The 16,930-nt window shown below is 46.4% G+C and overlaps 1 protein-coding gene across 19 annotated transcripts in view; it reads right to left on the bottom strand.

The window, feature by feature from the left end:
* Positions 1-9,165, bottom strand: part of NRXN3 (neurexin 3) — a 1,528,419-nt gene extending 1,519,254 nt beyond the window's left edge. For all 19 annotated transcript variants that reach the window (XM_049113340.1, XM_049113345.1, XM_025442408.3 and 16 more), the window contains exon 1: positions 8,862-9,165. The gene's annotated coding sequence lies outside the window, so the exon portion shown is untranslated. The remainder of the gene's footprint in view (positions 1-8,861) is intronic.
* Between the last annotated feature and the right edge of the window lie 7,765 nt (positions 9,166-16,930).

The raw sequence follows: 16,930 nt of genomic DNA, 5'->3' as shown, positions 1-16,930 counted from the left end.
CAACAAAGCAGAGAGGCCGGTGAAGATGGGGAATAGTCATTTCTCTTCCTTGAATTGAGGTTCAGCAAAGAGCACTCTCCATCTGCTCTGGCAGCCAGTGGGTAGAAAAGATGCCTCCTGAAGGCTCATGGGGAGATGGCAATTCCAAATCTGGAACCAGAACAAGAGGCAGCCCCAGCTCCCCTCTACCCCCACCCCCTGGGGCAATGCTGCAAGAATGCTGACTCCAGCTTGGGGCCCCTCTTACCAGCTCCCCATCCTCCTCACTCCATTTAGCTCTAGCAATCCAATTCCCTTTCCTCCATCCGGAAATCGATGTTTAATTAACACATTATTGGAAAAATAAACACAGTCTTCAATGGGACTGCAATGAAGCTAATGCAGCTCAGCTTGGGGGCTTCAGACCATCCCCTCAGTCAGAAAAATGCTCTTCTCTTCCCTCCCACTCAACCAAGAAAAAGCTCTTCCTTTGGCTGTGGAGTCCTCCAGTCTAGGGAATCCATACTCTTCCCTCTGTGTATTTCCCTCCCTGGATCTAGGCGTAAACCCACCCATCCCTTCTTACCCTTAACCTGATGACATTGATGCAGGAGGGAAAGGTAGGATTTGGTGTCAGTACACATATCACTATTCCATGTGGGAAAGATGTCCCCAGCCTCCACCTAAGAAGCTGTGGATGAGCCCATCTCCCCGCCTGCTCTCCAGACCAGAACCACACTCATCTAGCTTAGGGGTCAGCAGCTATCTTGCCCTGGCTGACTAAGATGATGAGCCCCAGATGCTCCAACCAGCCCTCAGCCTCAAGAGCTGATTTGAAGACCTCCCCTCCTCTAGTCCCCATTTTAGATCTTCTATAACTCCTGCCCCCTCTCCTCCAGTACAAGTTCTCAGAAACAGCATGAATCCTAGAGTCAGATGCAAGGTCTGTTACTTCTTCACTGTCTGATCTTAGACAAGCTATTTAACCCCATTTCCTTGTCAGGCAAATGAGAACACTACCTGTCTAAAGGAAATACCAAGCAGACACCATGCTTTGTGAATAGCAGGTGCTAGAGGACAGTCCATTCACCAGATTCTCCCACTGAGGTCCAGGCCCTACTGCAGGAGCCATGAGAGTGCAGGCTCATCAAGGATCAGGGCCACAGAATAAAGCAGAGGTAAACACATTGCAAGTTCTCTGCCTTCTGCCAACCCACCACCATCCCAAACAACCTAAACTCTTTTTTCTGACAAGATGCTTGAAGCAAGGAAGAAGGTAACAGACACCACGAGGAACAGAGTTTCCAAGTGCCATCATAAAGACAACCAGCAGTGCCATTGCATGGCCAGCAGTGTCCCTGCCCTAACCCTAAAGTGCCTCTGACTGGCAGCAACATCTTCAGCATGTCCCAGAGTTGAGTCAGAATGCCTGGCAAGTGGGTCAGCTCTCAGAATCAGGTTCCCAGACTTTGGGATCTGGAGTACAGGCCCACAGAGGGGGTATGACACAGGATTTAAGAACCAGAGGCTTCAGAGCCAGGCTCACTGAGTTTAAATCATGACCTCGCCATTCCTACCTGCATGACCTTAGACATATTACTTAACCTTTTTAGGCCTTGGGCGGGAGGTTGTAATACAGAAATGACAATAGCACCTATCTCATAGGGTTGTGGGAAGACTAAGGGAGATAATGCATGTCAGGGGCTTAGCATAATATCTGGTACACAGTAAGACTCAAATGTTGGCTAGTAGTAGTGTTGCAAGACTAATAAGGTTAGTAGTAGTGGTGATGTTGATCGTAAAACTAGTCAAAAGATTCAGGTCTTCAACCTTTAAAAATGGGGACAGTGGAAGTATCTCTAGCAAAAGGCTCTACTTTCAGTCACCTTCCTCCTAAAACTGGATTTCCCCCGCTGCATTCCCCTTTCCTCTTTCTACCCATTAACAGAAAGTGGGTGGCGCCATCTCAAAGAAAGATGATTATATATTTTATCATCCAAACCAGGACACTTTTGAAAGTTAATAATTACACTAGGACAAAGGCCTAGATGGGAACTGTCTCTGCAAACCAGGGCATTTGGTCACCCCATCTCAAGGTCACACAGAAACAGCTTCATGCCCTGTCTCAAGGTCCAGGCACAGGGTAAGTCTTCCCTGGTTCTCAGAATCCACTGCACTCTGGCCTCCGTTATCCCACTGCCCTCACCCCAACAACACACACACATACACACATATACACACACACCTGGCTAGGATGTCTAACCCCTCTCTAATTCAAGGTTAAGGCCAACCCTAGGGGTGGAGCAGCAGAACTTGACAGGGGCCCTTCACCCACATTTCATGACATCATGCTCCCTAGCCAGCCTCTGGACACAGAAATGAAACACATTGAGGCTAATATCTGAGCCCATGCCTCCTTTTCTTGAGAAACCAGGGCCAAGCCAGTCTAGGAGAAACACACAAGTTTCGTAGGTTGTCAGGATCCAGAGACCAGCTGCTTGGAATTCTGAATGGAGCCGCTACTACATCCTGAGAGCAACCTTAAGGGGCATGGGATTGAAAACCTGGAGCATGCCACTGTGGTCTCTTCCTCCAGCACATTCAGAGGATAACTTTGACCAGCGCTCAAGGACTCCAGTGACCTGGTAGTGTAGGCCACCAGTCGTCCTCCAGTCTCCCTCTACTCTGCAAGAGTCAAGTCAGCCCTCTTTAAAGGCACAGCTCCCCCCAACCCCCTCACCAAGACCTGCCCCTCTGATAGAGGAAGGAGAAGAACTAAGAGGGCCCCTCAGGTAGCCAGTAGCACGATACCCTTTGAAAAAGTATGTATGATGGTGTGGAAGGAGCACTATCTGGGCACCAAGAAACCTGGATTCCAGCTTTGTCTCTGGATCAGATTTGGCATATGAATTTGGAAAAGCCACTTAATCTCTCTACACCTCAGTTTTCTCATCTGTATTTGAGGGCACTGAAAGAGATGATGGCTCATCTCCCATTTACCTCTAACAGGTAACACATAAGGGTCATGAACTTGGACTCTGGAATAAGACAGACCTAAGTTCAAACTTTGATCTGCCAGTTTACTAGTTTACTTTGTGTAAGTCTAAGCCTCAATCTCCTCTGTTTCAAGGCAAATAATAAGAATATACTGCATCCTGCTGTTTGGAGAATTAAATGAGATAATGAATGTTTACCAAAAAAAACAAAAAAAAAGACGCCAAAAAAATACAAACCAAAAAAAATCTTGGTGCAGAACTTGGTATATATATTAAGATCCTCAAAAATGGCAGCTATACCACCATTTTGATGATGATGACTATGATGACTAATATTACAGGGATCATGAAGGAGGAAGAGTCCCTCTGAGTCAGGCATGGAGACCTTTCTCAATCAGAAAGTTTCACATTTTCCAATCCCTCCAGCAGATCTGGGACTTGCATGGAGGGATAAGACAGCCAGAGGCAAAGTTCAACTTTCCCAGAAGAAAGATCCAAGGTGCTAGAGAAGAAAAGAGAACGCCAATACCAAACCCATAAGATTCTTTCCTCCAATCGACAAATATTTGTTGAGTACCTACTATGCAGCTGGAAGTGTCCTAGGCACCAAGAAGAAGGCAATGAACAAAAACAAAGTCCCCGAGCACCCGGAGTTTGCATTCTAGAGGAGACAAGATCACCTTAACACTTCAATATATAATACAGTATTAGGTAGCGATTAGCTGATTAGAATTAAAGGCAAGCTAATGGGCTGGAAAGTGGCCAGTGGTGGGGTCAAAGGGCTATTTCAGAAAGCTGGTCAAGATAGTCCTCTCTGAGTAGGTATCATTTGCACAGGGACCTGGAGAAAGAGGCTGGGAGCTGGTCCCATGCAGAGCCCCCACTGGAGCCCAGTACTGCCACCTGTGACTGGCCCAGCCACAGGGCCTCACTTAGTCAACTGCAGAGCAGCCAGGGCTGGACCTCAAGGGTCAGAACTGTGGCTCAGCCATTTCTGCCTGCAGGTGTGTGCTTGGGGGAGACCAGGCCTGACCATCACAGGCAGACTAACTAACCTACCAGGCAGGTGCATTTCTAGGAGGCAAGCTTTGGAAGGGACACTTGTACTTTTACACGTCTCCCATCCACACATAAGGGTCATGTAAGGAGAAGGGAGTGGGGATCCCAAGAATACTCCCTTCTCAGTGTTTGGCACAAAAATTTGCCCCTGAGGCATCCTGCTCCCTATTTCTCCCCTTTCTCTAGCAATGACGTAACCCTTTCTCCCTAACTCCTCAAGGTCAGCCCCGGGAAGGGGGAGGGACATCAGAAACGGAGGACAATCAGCATTTTGCTCTGGGGATTTTTTTTTTCTTTCAGGCAAAATGTTTGCCAGTTTCATTTATAATTACATAAAGAGGGACACACCTTTAGCCAAAGGAGACGGAAAATGGCGTCTGGTAGTTAGGGCAGCCCAGCCTGGAGCCCGGGAGCCCTGGGGCCGGCTGCTTTCCCAGGGCCATCTCGGATCCTGGGGGCTGTGGCCTCCACCAGGGCCCAGCTGCCCAAGGCGGGCAGGCGCCGGGAGGACGGCTCCGGAGGTGGCAGGGAAACCCTCAATTTCGCCCACCTCTCCCCCTTCAGTCTGTACCGCCCACCAGTCAGCCACCAGCACCCCCGCCCACAGGCTAGCTTGGGGACACGGGGACCTCGCGCCAGCTTTCCCTGGAGACCCGAGCAGTTTCTCCCCCCCACCACCACCCTCTTCTCAGCTACCCTGAACACTCCACACCCCTGCTTTTTTGCCCTCCCATCCCCAAGGGAAGTCAGCTCCCCCTCCCTGGCACCCCCGCACCTCTCCAGAGCCCCGCGCACGGCCACAGCCAACAATCACACTCCGGCGACACAGACAGACAGGCAGCCTCCTGCGTGACCCGCACACATGGTGTTGACGCTCCCATGTGGTCCAACAGGAGGCATACCGGGGCTTGGCAAAACACAAACACCCCGCCAGCCCCCTCCCAAAAGGCAACACAAAGGCCACCAAGAATTTCAAGACCAGACACCATCGGACATCAGAGCGAGAGCTGGGTAGGACAAAGACATCATTCCGTCCTCGCAAGGAACGACGACAACTCTGGGACATTCTGCAGTGCCCTCTGGCTTGACACAGCCCACTGAGCAGAGCTGTGTGTGTTGGCGTGAGAGAGCATACGTATGGGTGGGTGTGGGGGTGCTGTCTGTCTCTACCGTCCAGGCAGCAAATCTCCCCAGAGGTAACCCAGTCCAGACTCTGCTTTCCCCATAACCTTCCTCCAACGTGCCGCAAACATATTACACGGATGGTTAAATTGGATCATTATCACTGGATGCTTATTTGGCAAAAAAAAAAAAAAAAAAAGGGAAAGAAATCATTAATGTCATCTACCCCCACTCCAATCCCTTCTCAAGAAGTCCCCTCCCCCAAAGACTCTCCAACATGCTAATCCCATGAACTGCGACACACCACAGCTTTCGGGAAAGAATAATGGCGAGGAGAAAGAAGAGAGCGGTGTGGGGAGAAGACGTGGATAGCGTTACTGCATTGCCCGTATGAAGATGGGTGGAAAGGAGCCATGGTGGAGGTAGGGGCGGGGAGAGCGACAGAGGGGAATGAAACCAAACGAAATCAAGTCCTTGGTCGCCTGTGTCCGTCTGAGTGTGTGTGTGTGCAAGAGCGTGTGCAAGTGCGTGTGTAGATGTGCCGACTTAGCCCTCCTATCAGAAGGCTGCATCCGTGTGGCATGTAGGAAAGGCCATCGCACCACTGTTGTGTTGCAAAAAAAAAAAAAAAAAAGGAAAGGAAAGGAAAGAAAAAAGAGCCGCAGAGCCATCAGAATCTGAATTTTCTCATGGAGATGGAAAGGGCTAGAGGAAAGGGGGGAGGGGGGCATATGGGGTAGGGGAGAGCCATGCATGGCAATAGAAGGCAAGAGCATGGCCGAATTGGGGGAGGATAAAGGGGGGAATTGGTGGTGGGGTGGAAAACACTGCACGAGCACTTGAGACACGAACGCACACAATACCCAAACGCCAAGCCCACTGCTCCACTGTTCATCTAAGACTGACAACCTGTCCCCCATCTCCCGCTGCCTCTCTGTGCCCCCAAAGCTGGTGCGGGTGGATTTCTCTATCTCAGTTTTGCAGCAGTGGGCTAATTACAACCAAGCCCCCTTACCAAATTAACCCCTCCCCTCCCTCTCTTTTTCTCTCTAAAAGGCCAATTGAAGAATAATGTGTTTTTAGAGATAATGGATTTTTTTTTCCCAAGGAGCGAGAGAAAGGGGGATGCAAGACAGAAATTCTGCAAACCGGTGACTTCCGACCTCACCTCCGTCTCCCCTCATATCCCCATTCGCTGTAGCATCTCATCTACCATTTCCCAACCGTCCCCTTGTCCCCCACCACCCAAAAGAAAAGACCTTCCTACCATGCACATCGACAAATACACCAATCGCCACCCAATCTCAGTAGCCGATCTCAAAACCCCAAGCATCAATCCACCTCAATACATTCTTTCCCTTATATAAGCAGCAAATCATCAACATATTCAGTAGAAACGCAGCATTAAAAAGAAATTAACCAAAACGGAGGCCAGACCCCCGTACAACCCCCAATAATTAATAACAGGGAGCTACCAGAGAAGCAAAGAGGTAGTTGTCTCTAAAAAATCTAGAATCCCTTTGATTTCTGGCCCCTTCATCTTAAGAAGCAATTTTTTAAAAATCATTATTTCACTAGAAAGGGCCGGAAAGCTCCAGAAAAGGGTATTCGCACAGTCCGGTTGTTTAAAAAGAAAAAAATTAACCCAGCCCTGTTGCTCACTTTAATAGCGAACTTCCAGCGTCCAGCCTTTTCCCCCTCTTCCAGAAGGAAGACTGGCTCTCAGGATGAACCCCAGGCTGCAGAAAATGGGCCAAGAGCCCTTGCTCTCCACTCCCCAACAAAAAAAAAAAAATCAAACAATAGAAATATCTCTGCACAACCAGCACCCGTCTGAAATATCGTTTGCCCCAATATCACATAGGCAGATTAAGCTAGATGATTAAAAAAAAAAAATTCCAGCCTTGCTATGTCTCTCTCCCCTCCATCCCTCCGCCACGTACCCAGTAGCCCTTAGGTAAACTTGCCCATCATAACCAGCGGGACCATTTTAACTCGAAAGGCGATGCAGAAGCCCTTGAACGATGAAGGAGGCTCTACCCCAGAACAGCAAAGTCATAAAGGGCTAGTTCTTCGGGTTCGCCAGACCTAACCTCCAGGTGCCCCCAGATAGACTATCCCGGGCACAGAGTCACCCAGTGCGCTGGGAGTTCAAATTTCCATTGGAACCTTCATCACAAAGGCAAACGGTCATCTGACCCCTGAAACTACACTGTCCTCCAGGTGTGACAAGAAGTGCCCCTCTTGCTCCCAGAGCCATCCACAGGACCCCGGGCAGAGAAAGAATTAAGAATATTGAGGTGGATTGGTCTGGTAAAAGGAAACTATCTCCCCAAGCGGGAATGACCGGAGGAAGCGGGGAGAGGACAGCTCCTGCTCTCCCACTTCTCCTAGGTGGTCTGTGTCTTGCTCCATCCTAGCCTAGCTCTCAATGATCTCTGACCTTTGCATTTAAAAAAAAATTTTTTTAAATAATGATCAGGGGAAAAGAATCCTACCTTAACTAAACCCAGTAAGAGTTAGCAAAAATATAATTTTCTCACTGCATGATGGTATTTCTACATCCAAATCAAAAGAGAAGGCATTTAATGGAGGGTGGAAGAAATTTATTTTTTTAACAAGTAATCACAGGATAAGTCACCTGCAAAGCAGCCGAGCCCATAGGTTGGTATTACATCACTGGCCTAGGAAGGGATGGGGGGTGAGGGGAGGACAGATTATTTTTCCCTTGTCATCAGGATGATGTTTCTAAAGCAGTTAAGTTTCATGGTTAAAAAAGAGAGAGGGAAAGAGCCAAAACTCTGGGTACAACACAATGCCTTGAAAAAAAAAATACATCGAATCAGCCTTTAAGGTCACTGAGAGCTTGCAAAACCCACAGTGCTTACACAGAGTGGAAGTTTTCAGGCAAGCCTGCTACTAAATCATTAATATAAACAAATGGAAGGCAGAAGAAGAAGATTTCCTTGTAACAGATCCAAACAGGAGCGCACACGCGCGCGCAGACACACACACATACACACACTCTCCCTTTTCACCTTCTGATTATGCCCACCTTCACAAGATAACAGGAGTCCAACCTGAATCTTCAGACTCAAGAAACATCTCCTCACACCCTTTCTAAAAAAAAAAAAAAAAAAAAAAAAATCTTACACACACACACACACACACACATAACACACATACACACACACCCCTTAATTCCTCAACAGCTAGGGAAATCCCGTCTCAATTCAATTTTGTCTTATGATCCTCAGAGTGCCCCTTCTCTTTCGCTTTTGAGCCAGCCTTCTCCCAAGAAAAAAATAATAATAATTAGAGGGAAAGTAGCTACAAAATGCCAAAAAAACTACCTGCCCAAAATGAAGTGTTGGGGATACATCATTTCAGACTAACAATCTAAGCAAATAGGAGAAAGACTCCAAAAAATTTAAAAATCTAAAACATTCTCTGACTTTTTCCAACATCTGGAGCAAAAGGACTCAACTTCCAGGAGAAACTGAAAGAGGAGAAAGCCAGTTGAAAAGCCATTCCCATGGTCAGCCGAGGCTCTCGGATCCAGCATCCAAAAAAAAAAAAAAATCTAGGTTGGTCGCTCCCAACTGAAAACTTCTACCCTCTCAGGAGCAACCTCTTCCCAGAACGAACAAGAACCTTGAGTTGTTTCAAAACCCTGCCTGCCTTCCTTTTCCCCCCAAACCTTACCTTTCCAGTTGAACAGAAGATTTGGGATCTGTTTGTTTGTTTGATGTTTAGTCAACTGACTTTGCTGGGTATGTTTCCTCTTTGGGAAGGTTCAAATTCCAGAATCTTTCTGTCTCCTTTTTCTTTTCTCTCTCTCTCTGGGAGGGAGTGGCGGGGAAGAAGGGAGGGGGGTGTCAGAGGTGTGAAAAGCAGGTCCGCGGTGGCTTGAGATGCTGGCGGCTGCCAGAGAGGGGAGGACACGCTCGCCTCTCCCTCTCGGGGAGTTGCATGCAAGAGGAGATGTGTAGGGCTGAGCTCGGAGCCTGAGACTGCCGGGGAGCCCAGGAATTTCACGCACTCCAGAGCCGGCCCCTCCCTCTCTCACACAGACCCCGGCATTTAAAGAGACAGCCAGGCTGCCTGGCTTAGGGCTTCACCTCCTCTCTGGCTGTTTTGCAAACAGCTGAGAAGATATCATCAGGGAGAGGCACTGTGCAGCCCCCCTGTGACAAAGAGGCAGTGTCAGGAGCTCAGTCCTCCCCCCACCCCAGCCCGAGGAAGGTTCTTTGCCAGAACCGGAGCAGGCGTTAAAAATAAAGACAAAATCCTCATTTACAGCTTCAGTAGACTAAGCCACTTCCCCACTGCTGAAGGTACATGTGTCTTATTGCAGAGACAGGGAATGGAGAGGAGCCTCACCTAGAAGCATGCCTCAATTTCCCCAAGTAGGCACTCCTTGCGAAATCAGGGCAATCCTTGAGCATCTGGTGGAGGCTAGGGCTGTAACTAGGACACAAAGTGGTTCCTTCAACAAGCACTTTGAATGCCTGCTTAGGATGAGGCACAGTGCATAGGACGACTGGGGACATAGAAATGAAAGTGACAAATTGGGCTTCCCATCCAAGGGCGGATGGAGGCACAGCCAACTCTATCCACAGGGGCTTCAAGTTAAGAAAGACAGACGCAGGGGTCTAGTGCTGTGGTGGGTCAGGGGGATGGCTCCCTTCTGTGGCTCGCACCCTGAGCTCAAGGCCTAGGTATTTCCACTGCACCCCCAAACCCTTTGAAATTCGTTGCCAGTTTTGCGGAACTAGTCTATGTCTGTGGAAACATTTCCGCATTCGAGCCTAAACAAGAGATGACAGTCGGTGGCACCAAACACAAGGTTTTGTTCAGCATCAGGCCCTGATGCCTCACCAGGGAAAACAGCCCCACCCCTCTGTCTTCTCGAACTTCCCCTTTCTAATGGCACATCCTTCACCTGGCCAGGGCCAACAGCGGGAATAGCCACTAACAACTGTTGAGCACCTACCACATGCAATCACATCGGTCAGCTCGTCCAGTCCATTGACACTGGTGCTATTTGACAGTTGTCCATCTTACAGTTGAGGAAGTCAAAGCTTTAGGGAGGCTCTCCAAGGTCACACAGCCAGAAATAACCAGAATGAATTTGAACTTGGGTCTGACTCCAGAGCCTGCCTACTCAGCCACGCTGCTATATTGCCTCCCTTCTATGGAGGCCAGTTCTTAAATTTCTGCTCTTTACAGGACATTCTTTCAGCCATCCTAGCATTTACCCAACCCAGCAAACTTTGTTAGCACGTGTACCAGACATTGTGCTAACCGGAAACGAAATGAGGAAGATAAGTTCTCTGCCCCCAAGGAGTCCACTCTGCATTGGCGGAAGACAAACGTGTTTCTATAAAGCAAGGGAAAAACGACAGTCATGGAAACAATGTAAAGGAAGCTGTATGGGATTGTCAAGAACCAAGTGATAAATTCAAGTTTGGTGGGCTAAAGTGGCATTTTTGGGCTAGGCTTGGATGGTCACATGTAATACCAGCATTCCTAGTTGATTTTTCAGTCTGTTTTGCCTTTTAGATCATAGTCTTTTTTTGTTTTTTTTATGTTTCTTTGGGTCCCCAATCTTCAATACCACTATGGTATTTGGCACCTAACAGGAATACAAACAAATATGCCTTAATGGATCAATTTCATGCATGACACATCACCTTCTGCCAATTTATGTGAGACCTGAACTGCCCTAGCCAGCTGATCTATATCTTCCTTACCTGGCCTTTCTTGAAGCCCATGTACCTTATTTGTTCTTGGAACGCAGAAGGGAAATTCAAAGAACCTAGTGCATGAGTTTGGGCAAGTTGTCTGGAGCTCCAGAGAGAAGAACCATATAAAGAAACGATCATGATCCAGCAGGATCTTGGGAACAATGGTACACTCACTTTTGGGAGCAACAGGAAGAGACTTAAGGGACTCCACGGGGACCTGAGAGCATAAGCCCAAAGGGAAAGCCTGAGGACTCACTGTCCTGAGATGTCAGCTCCCATCAGACTCCTTCCACAAACACCAACCTTAGAAGGACATCCTCTAGAGAAGTCCACTGTTCATCTACAGTAACCTTGAGGCTAGGACATGTACCTGGATTCCAATCCCATCTTAGCCACCTATGTTCCCTGAGACTTGAATGGTTTTCTTTGCCCTTTCCATGTCTTAGCATCTTCACCTACAAAATGGAGAGAACACCTGTACTTCATAGAATTGCTGTGAGAACTAGTGATAAAATAATACAGAGAACACCTGCCCCACAGAAGGGCTAAACAAGTATCTGCTACTTTGACCCAAAGGTCTGCCTTTGCCCCTGCATGGGATTATTAACTTTGGACTGCCCCCTATAGTTAGCATTCTCTTATTTCATCATTTCACTTTTAATATTTTAACTTACTGAGGATCACTACAGTTACTCTCATTTACTTGTTTTTAGCCCTTTGCTTTCTAACCTTGCGTACTTTGAATATATTTGTTATTATCATTTCATCCCATTTAGTAGTTTCTTGGGCTTAAGTGTTATTTACCTTTCAATTACTCTGGTGTGTTCTTTTAGCCTGCCTTTTATCATGAAATCTCTAGGGTCATTTTGTTCTTTCCTCCATAGCATTTTAGCTAACTACACTCTGCTCATTCTCAGTGATCCAGCATTCCCCCCGGTTAGCTCCAGATTTACAAGGACGGATATGTTCAAAGAGCAGAGAAAGACAGCATCAAAGACAACATGCTAGACACGTAATACAACCATAAGCATAAAACAATATCAGGTGTTCGCCTAAATGAAGGTGCCATGTCAGCAATGGTACTGATTATTTTTAAAAGGACTCAGTAGGGGCAACTGAAGCCCTCAGAGATTCTGGTCTTTCACTGCTCACAGTTCTGACAGTCATAAGGCCACAATCAGAGGCCATTAGGTTAGAAGGTTCCCTTGCGGAAAGGAAGCCTATATCCCTTTCCCTCGGCTGTGTGGCTGCTGCCTTTACTTAGTTCAGAGGGAGAACAAAATGGGACAGGGACGGTTTCAGCTTTTCTCAAATGTGCCAGACTGGCATTTTCAGGATGGAGTGAAGAACAATTTCATTGCCAATCAAAAGAACAAGTTGTCCATGGCATCCTGGAAAAAAATCAGGTTAATGTAATGACAGTGACAGTAATAAACACCACCACCACCACCACAGGTCACCCTGCTGGCCCTCTACTTGGTAGCATCATGGTTAAGATCCCAAGGCTCTGCTAAGAGGACATTTGAATTCAAATCCCAGCTCTGCCATTTGCTGGCTATGAGACCTTGGCCAAGTTACTAACATTTCAAGCCTCAGTTTTCTCATCTGTAAAATGGGAACAATACCATTCTCAACCATTTCCTGTGGTGATTATATCAAAAGCCCATTTATAATAGCAAATGGCACATGGAAAGTCCACCACAAAGAGTATCAGTTATCATTCTCAGAATGAGATTTTAAATATTTAACATCTGAGATAGTACAGGCAGCAGCATCCAATCAGCCTGAAAGCTGGCCATAAGCAACTGATTTGACTCTATCAGGGCATACCAACAACTATCAGTTCTGATCAATAGTATTACTACTACCTGCCGGTACCACTTGGCATGTGCTAATGTGTTATCTCATTTAATTTTCACACAGTAAGTCAGCTTTATGTTATTTATTGAAATATATGCAATTGCATATGGGTGGGGGGAGAGCAGAGGGAGAAAGAATCCTAAGCAGACTCTACATTCAGCATGGAGCCCAACATGGGGCTCGATCTCACAACCCTGAAATGATGACCTGAGCTGAAATCAAGAGTCAGATGCTTAATGGATTGAGCCACCCAGGCACCCCTATGCAACAGCATATTTATTTGCACGTGTGTGTGTGTCTTACTCATATGGGTAAGACTGTACCCATAAAATCAGGGTTACAGATAAATATACTTAACATATACATTCCTGTTGCCCTAATGATTCTTGTATATGAATTTCAAGGATTTGCTTTGGCTGGGAGTTTTAAAACTTCATTATATAGCTTCCTTTTTTTACTTATTCTTTCAATAATCTTTGGAATATAATGATAATGGTCAATGGCCTCAATTTCTTCATCCATTAAATGGTTCCTTTCTGTCCTGAGTTCCTACTGCACTACCCCAACCATCCTGGAAATATCAAAGGTTTCTCCAGCCAAGACTAAATCATTAAAAACTGGATGCTAAACACTTCTGCCAATCCCTGGGCCAGCACTTTAGTCAAGATAAGTTCTTGGGTCCTCACATGCCTTGCTCCTGAGCAGATTTCAGATTCACGTTTAAATGTTATTGGCTCAAAGCAGTCTGCCCAACACCCTCTGCAAGTATCCCTTGTGTTCTTTCTTCTCCCTACCTCCCCCCAACACCCAAAAGCTGTGCTGCACTGCTGGCCTTCTGGAATTTATTTGACTTTCTGTCACCTACGTGATGATGTTTCTAGTGTTCTTAATAAGTGACTGCTTATTAATTAGTATTATTAGACATGCACCATGCAGTGCAGACAGTACCACAGAGGGGCCTGGCATCTTCAAGAAGAGGATTTGTACAGAAAGATTTGTCCCTGCAGCCCAGTTAGAGGACACAGGGCTGGCAGTGAGTCCTGGGGAGCCAACAGCAGAACTTCCCAAATTCTGAAAGCTGTACACCTAATCAGGCCACTTGTGTTCTGGCATAGGATGGAAGAAGAGCAAGTGAATGTGAGATTTGCAGGCAGGTGATGGCATAAGCCCAAAGGGGAGCCTGAGGAGGTTAGGGCCCATGAAGCAGTTCTAACTCCAGGCATCCCTTCCACTAGGGTATCAGCCACCCCCAAGAGGCTGAAGGAAAGGCCAGCTCCTGGGAAGGCCAAAGGTCTCCAACTTTCAGATTCAATAGGGAGATCTGTACCCTTATTTTTCTCTCCTGCTTATTCTATGGAAATAAAATATTCTCTGGGGCTTGCAGCCAGTAGAAGCCTCTCAGCCATCTCCATGAATTCAGGTAGGCTTTTGCCAGCTGAAAAGAACCAGCCCTCAGGATAGGACTCCTGACTCCAGCCTCAGGGAGACCCAGGCTAGGGTGTGGAATGGCATCCCCGTGGCTATATCTTTCTCCCTAAGCACCCAGGCACAGGCAACTCAGCTAGACTGATGATGACAGAGTATCTCACCAAAAGCTGTAGAAGAAAAAGACGGAGAATGAAATTATTTCCTCCCACTCTGATCATTTTCAGAGCAATTCTAGAATTTCCTGCTTGAGGATCAAATTTTAACATGGTCCAGGTATATTTGGAGTGTTTAATAGGTTTGAATGTTTAAGTGACAGGGAGTTACCTATTAATACGTGATGATTGCTTTCAAAAAAGAATCACCCTTTTCTCCATTTATGATGGAAGTTCTTGTCTGTTTTATACCTCATTCCTCCCACCAGAGAAGTAAGAGCAGACAGGGTTGGCACAGTCACTTTTAGTTTGAGCACTGATTGGACAGGACTTTCACCTCAGGAAGCAGCAGCATAATGTGGTGGCAAAGGGCATGAACCCCGGCTTCAGGCTGCACAGGCTGGCAATCCAGCTCTACCCCATACAAGCCTTGGGACCTTGGGCAAGTTGCTTGACCATTACTGTATCTCTTTCTCCTTCCATACAAGGGAGATCATGATAGGACCTATCTACCCCATAGGGTTGTTATAAAGATCAAATGAGGTAATATTTTTAAAGTACTCCAACAGTGGCTGTCACAGTATAAAAGCTATTTAAGTGTTTGTTAAATAAAAAAATAAAACTTCCCATCAGCACTACTCCCAGGAGATCCTTAATAATAATAATAGCAGTGGTAATGTGCTGGTTCTAGAATATCTCAGGATCATGCGCAGGAAAGATGTCAACTCTGCTATCATTCCTGGCAACCTTGCTTGTGGAGGTACAACGGGGCCCAGATCCCAGTGCTTCCCCACTGCCCCATTGACCCTCTCTCTCCCTCTACTGGACAGGCCTCATACCATCCCTACCCCCTTACGCTGTAAAGCCAGCTCAGCTGCAGTTGCAGGCAGGAAAGGCAGCATCAGCAGCGATGATTTTGTGGAGTCCAAAGCACGCCTCATCTCCATCCCCATCCCCAGCAACCATTCTCTCTGACCCACGCACTAGGACTATTTTTAAATGATATACTTTTGCCTGGTTGTTGGGGTGGGGGAGAGGAGAGAAGAAAGAAACACCCTCCCCAGGATTCAAGCTGAAGATGGAATGATTGCCAAATGCTAACAGCTTTTCGAACAGGACGCAGTTAAAAATATGTCTGAAATGGTTTTAACTCAAACTCAAAAAATAGCTTAACTGACTGGAGAGCCATAGGCAGTGGGGGTGGGGAAGCAGAAGAGGAAGAGGGATTCCCTTGGGAGGGGCCATAGCAAACCTCATCACAGGGACACAGGAGAGATGCCTGATTTATTTTCCCTCATGAATAATACCTTTTGAAAACACAGACCAGATCTCCAGGGAAAGTAGTGACACCACAAAGCTTATTGCTGCTTTTACACAGAGAGATGCTCCTGATAAAGGCCCCACAGTGAGGCTTTCTGGATCCTCACTACTCTAAGTGTGGCCACCACAGCACCAGCATTACCTCTGAGCAGTTTGCAATGCAGATTTTTGGCCTCTCTCTCTATCCCCAGTAGACCTGCTGAATCAGAAGCTACACCTTAACACGATGCCCAGATGATTCAAAATCTAAATTTTGTAAGTACTATTCTAGACTCTTTCATGACACTTCAACCCTAAAAGGATTGGATGCAACATATTTCTCCCCATTTGACATATGAGGAAACAGACACGAGGAGGGACTCATCTAAGTTTACCAGCCGAATCAGATCTAACAGTACCATCCAGAGTCTCATGCCCACCCCCCTAAGGCTTTAAACCTCAAATTAGGTTTCATCATCAAACCTAGTTAAGGACTACAGAGAACTTATGATACCTTCTTTCTAGGAGCAAAGGACTTGGAACATAAAACAATCACTTAAAGCAATGTTTCTCCAAATATGCTCAATTGGTCACTATTCCTACCAAATATTCTGTGAAAAAGAGTTCTATTGTTAAACATATTTAGAAAATTCATAATCCACATTAATATATTTAAGTCTCTGAGAAGTCCTATAGAAAACAAACTTGCTTAGCATTTTTTAATCTGGTGTTTTCCAAAGTTATTTTAGCACAAAACCCTTTGGGCCCCACAGAAGACCTAGTAACATGAAAAAGATCATGTTCTGAGAAATACATGTTGGGATTCACCACCAATTACCACTTAATAACATGCTCAACCAGTCTGCAGGAAAGGTCAAAAATGTCATTATTCAATCTGTGATTGATTACTTCCTGCAACAGGGAGGTCACTACCTTACAGAGCAGCCCAACTCATCATTGGATGACTCCATTATTCAGAAACATATTACACTAAGGCAAAATCCTCCTTCCTGCAACATCTTAAGCTACAATTGCTTAAACTCTATTTTCACCACTAGTGTGCACAGGGAATTAATCACTGTTTCTCACAGTTGTCCTTCACACACAGCTCTAGTAATAGTAGACTAATAAGTGTACTCTGTCCTTTACAGTCCAGACCTTCAAATATTCCCCAGAATCATGGAATTTCAGAGCTTAACAGCATTTTAAGTATCACTTAACCCAATCCTTTTATTTTACAGATGAGCAAACCATGTCTCAGACCAAATTATTTGCCCAAGGTCAA

The sequence above is a fragment of the Canis lupus genome, chromosome 8 (assembly GCF_003254725.2).
Source record: "Canis lupus dingo isolate Sandy chromosome 8, ASM325472v2, whole genome shotgun sequence".
In the NCBI taxonomy this organism is placed as follows: Eukaryota; Metazoa; Chordata; class Mammalia; order Carnivora; family Canidae; genus Canis; species Canis lupus.
This window is presented reverse-complemented; position numbering and strand designations above follow the sequence as displayed.